Source organism: Gossypium hirsutum, chromosome D06 (assembly GCF_007990345.1).
Source record: "Gossypium hirsutum isolate 1008001.06 chromosome D06, Gossypium_hirsutum_v2.1, whole genome shotgun sequence".
Classification (NCBI taxonomy): Eukaryota; Viridiplantae; Streptophyta; class Magnoliopsida; order Malvales; family Malvaceae; genus Gossypium; species Gossypium hirsutum.
In genome coordinates this window covers 32003033-32008610 of record NC_053442.1, presented here as the reverse complement: position 1 = coordinate 32008610, position 5578 = coordinate 32003033, and the positions used below count along the sequence as shown (strand labels likewise).

General features: G+C 33.2%; 1 long non-coding RNA gene across 1 annotated transcript; it reads right to left on the bottom strand.

Moving 5' to 3' along the window:
• Positions 1 to 327: 327 nt before the first annotated feature.
• LOC121218546 (uncharacterized) lies at positions 328 to 1018 on the bottom strand. Its single transcript, XR_005914932.1, has 2 exons — positions 885 to 1018; positions 328 to 540 (listed from the first exon to the last, which is right to left on the bottom strand). It is a non-coding gene; the product is annotated as an uncharacterized lncRNA (long non-coding RNA).
• Positions 1019 to 5578: the final 4560 nt, after the last annotated feature.

The following is a 5578-nucleotide window of genomic DNA, read 5'->3' as shown; positions in this document are numbered from 1 at the left end:
AATCCTTTTGTTATACTATCTTGTTCTGGCGTGTTATGGGGGTGGATGTATAGCTCTTATGAGCATTTAGCGTGTCATTGGTTTGATTAGCTCTTATGAGCATTTGACGTGTTTCGGTTGGACTACTGGTTTACTCGTATTTGTAAGTTGTTCATCAGATCATAAATTATTGTACTATAACTTGTTTAATGACTTGAATGGCATGACATGTATTTGATATCCTATCCTGACACTATTATGGATATGTATGTTTTTCCTCGAAAGTTACTGTAAGGCCCAATATTTGCCCGGGCCCGTAAACCAAAAATCAAAACAAACAATAATACAAAAACAAAACAAATACCATAGTTTATTAAACATTCAAATTAACAGAAGCCCAAATTCAAACCTAAGCATGGCCCACTACCCAAAATCAAGCCCGAATGTCCCCAACCCAATCACCTAACCCTAGCCTTCAGCAGCTTTCTGCTCTTGCGCCGCAGCCATGCCATGTCAACATACGGCCTCACGCCAGCGACGCTTGCAACAAAGACAAACAACCTGCAAAGGGAAAACAAAAAAAAACGAACAAAAAGCAGAGAAGGCAGGAAAATATGGCAGAAAAAAATGATGTATTTTTTATTTTTTTTCCCAATTCGGATATAAAGCCATTTTTAATTTTTTTTCTTCTTTAAAATCTGTAAAAGGGATACACACACAAAAAAAAAGAACACACACAACACATAGTGTATAAAAAAAATAAAAAATGAGAGATGAGTTTTTTAAGGTGGTTCTTCTTTTATTTTTTTTCTGCGTTTTTCTTTCTTTGGTGTTGTTCTTTCATTTTTCGTTTTTTATTATATACATACAACAAAAGAAAAAGAAAAAGGGATTGGAACTCTTACCTGGGTTTTTTTTTATGTTGCCGCATCCCTCCTCCACTCGGATCGGAGTTGAATGGGAGGGGGACCTTCGTTTCTTTGAGGCGACGCAGAGATAAGGTGTTTGTTAGGGTTTTTTTTTTTGTTTTGTATCTAATGACTGATTAGGTTAGTTTAGGTTTTTGCTTTATTTTTATGCAGTGAGAGAAACGACGCCGTTTAATGGCCATCAACCCACGCATTTTGTTCGATGGTCTATTTGCGCGCATAGTCCCTCCACTTTTTAAGGGCATTTCAATCCAGTACTTTTATTTCTTTTCGAATTTAATCTCTTATTTCATTATTGTTTCATTTTTGTCCGTGCTGCTGCGTCGCGTTTTGGAAGGAGGGATATTTCCAATATGGTCCCCAAGTTATTCGCGTATTGCAGTCGGGCCCCTCCTCTTTATCATATTTTCATTTTTTGCCTTTCGATTTTACTTTTAGTTTGATTTAATCCCTATTTACCCATTAAATTGTTTAAGCTTTATTTATTAATTTATTTAGCTATTTGTTATCCTGTAATTTTTTTTCCTCCTAAATATTCAATACTATTTTTTCATGTATTTTTATACTTTAGTTTTAGTCATCTATTTTATATGTCATTTTAAAATTAGTTTATTTTGATTTATTTTATTTAAAATTTTCCGTATGCATATATATATTATATTAAATTTGTATGTGATTATTTTAACTTGCTTTATAGATTATTGTTTCAAGTTATTTTATATGTCATTTTATTTTAAGTTATTTTACATATTATTTATTTTAAAATTAACCTATATTATTTGCTTTAAATTGATTTATATTAACTATTTAAAAGCATGGTTACATACTGTTTATTTAGTTTTATCACTTTTAGTTCTGCATTTCTATTTTTAAATTTTATTTTATTATATACTTAGTCTACTTCAACTCTTTTTATGTATATATATTATTTACATTAAGTTTTCCGTCCCATATGTGTTACTTATTTAAATTAATATATGTATATTATTGATTTTTAATTAATTAGCTTTTAAATGTTAATATTTACATGTAATCACTACTCTTATGTTTACGGTATTCCTTGTTTGTATTAATTGATGGTTTGTATTCGTTAGTGTATTTAAATTTACGAATAATCTATTCGCATTGTACATTATTATTCTATTGCATTTTATTCGCTTAAAAGGTTATGTTTCATATTATTTAAGTATCAAAACCAATTTATTCAAAAATCTTCAAAATACTCGAAGTTTGGAATGCTCGAGAGAATTGAGCCATAACGTATTGGGTTCCAATTTTCCTCGTTGAATCTGAATAATCGAAAATTTTTTACATACAAATTTTAAATAAAAACCCATTCTCGGGAATTCGACACATTGTGTCCTAACGCATTGGATATGACATGTTATTTTCTCGAGACGAGGATTTTCTTTCTAACGAATAAAAATAAAGGCAATATTCGATATTTAGGAATTTGGTGAAATCGAACTCTAACTTACTAGGTTTGATTTTCTCATTCGATCCAGATAATCGGAAATCCTTCTCAAAATGCATAGGTTTTAAAAGTCAAGAGATAAATTTAATTTTGAGGATTTAAAATGTTGCACTCTAACTTACTGAGTGTGACGATTTATTTCTTTGAAATAAGTGAATCTCATCATCTAATTCATTCAAAATAAAAGGATCGTATTTTAAATCTTTTCAAAATTTCGACATTAAGACATTAAACAATCGATTCGGTACCAATTTTGGGCGTTACGAGGGTGCAAACCCTTCCTCGTGCGTAACCGACTACCGAACCTGTTTTCCTCAAAATTCGCAGACCAAAAATCATTTTAATGGTGAACTGGTCACACCTTAATAAAAGATCGGTGGCAACTCCCCATTTTCATTTTTAAAGTCGATCCCCGTTTTTTTCCAAATCCATAAAAAAAATGGTTTCGATAGTTACCATTTGAGCTTTGACTTGAATTAAGAAATTCACCGGTTTGACATTTTTTTATGGCAGGAAACACTTGTTGTTGAATTATTATTGATTGAATTGTTATATTTACTTTGGTAAGATTGATTTATTCTGTAAGTCGTACTTACTAAGCTTCAATAAGCTTACTTGTGTTAATTTCTGTTCTTGTAGATACTTCTAAAGGTTGGATGATCGGATCAGCACTCGAGTCACACTATCCACCCATTTTTGGTAGTTTTTGAAACGTTTATTTTGGATTATATGGCATGTAATAGGCTTGTTTTGTCTTTAATTTTGTTTTGGTATGTATATATGTAAAGAATAAGCTTAAGTGCAAGTTGGTAACATAAATATCACTACATGATCTTGATGTTTACTTGGAAAATGTTTGGATGATGTTTTATAATGTTGTTTAAGTGTTTAATTATGGTACCATTGAGGGTACATTGGTTAGACACTTAGGATGGTTGATTTAGCATGTTTTGAGCTTGTTTAATGCCATTTTGAATAGGTCTAATGGCTGGTAAATGGATTATTTAGGATCCAAGAAATCTTGAAATGGTAAACTTGATGTTTAAGGTTCAGTTAGGTGTACAAGAACATGCCCATGTCACTTGGCTGTTTGCCATACACGGTTTGAGACACGACCGTGTGTGTTAAGTTAGTGTGTTACACGGCCTACCACACGACCTGCGACACAGCTGTGTGTCATAAGTTAGAGAGTTACACGGTCTCGTACATGGCTTGCGACACGGCCGTGTTGCCCAACTCAGTGAGTTACACGGCTAGGGACACTGGCTGGGACACAGTCGTGTGTCTTAATTTTAAAAGTTACATGGCCTCGGGCATTTCACACGGCTGTGTGTCCTCTACTTTTGAAAATTTTAAACTTTTTCTTAAAACTTCTATTTTGTTTCAATTTAGTCCCGAATTGTTTATAAGCTATTTTTAGGGCCTCGAAGGCTCGATTTAAGGACCAAATGCTTATGTTTGATATATATTGAATGAGATTAAATTATTGAATCTTATGTCAATAAATGTTTTTCGATTGATCGATAATGCTCTGTAAACCTAATTTGGCAACGAAAAAGGGTGTTACAAAGGTTGCAATTATACCATTAATTAAATGGTTGGGTGGTGATCGGTCATGGTTTAATGATATATGCATGTGTATATTATATATATGTTATATTTATAAGTTAACTAAAATAATAATAGATAATGGTAATAAACGACCAAAACCATTTTTTTTCCTTTATTATTACATGCAAAATCGAATTGAGAAAGAAAGAAAGGAAGAAAACACACGATCATAAGGGTTTTAGGCATTCAAGCTTTAATTGGTTAGTCAATTTAGTCCATTTTCTTGTAATTTTGACCTTTTACAAATCCTGATACTTAGAACTAGCCGACCCATATTATAATTTTTAGTATTGTTTAAGATTTTGGATGTTGTCATTCTTGAGTAGTTAAAGCATTAGGGGTTTATTTGATAGATTTTAAAGTTAGAAGTGAAAATTGACTAAATAGTAAAATTTTTTTTACAATGAATGGGCTCGAAGGCCACTACCTCAATTAAATTGCATCAATAATTACAAGGTTGTGGATATTAGTTTAATCCATCTCAAATGCCAGGTTACAACAATTAGAGAATGACCATTTACAAAGAAATCAACCACTTTATTGTCACCCCGATTCACCCATTTGACTTCGGCCTTCGAGAAAGAATTTAGCATCTCGCGAACCTCTTTAATATGGTGGCCAAAAATAGTAATATCATTTTTTTGTTTACAAAGACGGTTAATAATACAAGCACAATCTATTTCAAAGATAACCTTGTCGAAATTAAGAGACTGAGCAAGCCGAATGCCTACAAGGAGAGCATCCAATTCCGCCAACTTGGGATTAGCAGCCTTATTAATGAAGCTTGCCTTACCACAAAGAACAAAGTCGTTCGAGTCTCTAAGGATAATGCTCAAGCCCGTCTTATTATCTTTCACAGATACATCGATGTTCACTTTAGAAACACCCTCCAGGGGTGTTTCCCATTTACAATCTCTAGGGACCCGAGGTAAAATCGATCGAAGAGAGAGATTATGAATCTGGAAGTTATCGTTGAGCTTGCAGGCTATTTCCCATATCACGCGAGGATCTTTCTCATTACCCTTAAAAATGACATTATTTCTGTTGTTCCAAATATTTAAAAAGGTATTATGAAATCCTCAAAAGATTTTTTTTTTAAAAATCCGTATAGAGTCTTCGAGCCAGTCAACGCAGCAATCTATTGTCAAGACCACCTGCAATAAGGACATCCTAAACTTTAAGGCAATTTCTTAAGGCGTGAATCACTGTTTGTCACCACCCCTACATCTTGAGCAATCCCGAGCGATATTATGCTTAATGGTCGAGATCTTAACATTTATTGGGAGCAATTCATGCCTAATCTGCTAAGCAAAGATACGAATTTTTGGAAGGACTCCCAACTTCCAAATGAATTTCCAAAAGAACCTATGCAGACTATACTCAACATTTTTAAGGAGCAACCAAGAGTATGTTGACTTGGTCGTATAAATGCCGTGAACATTATGGAACCAAACCACCCTATTACTCGAACCATGGGGGAGAATCGAAATATCACTGATCCGGCTAGCCATAAACTCCCCATACAGCACCCGAACATGCTCCACATTCTATCCACAATAGTTAGGTAACCAAAGATCACAAACTT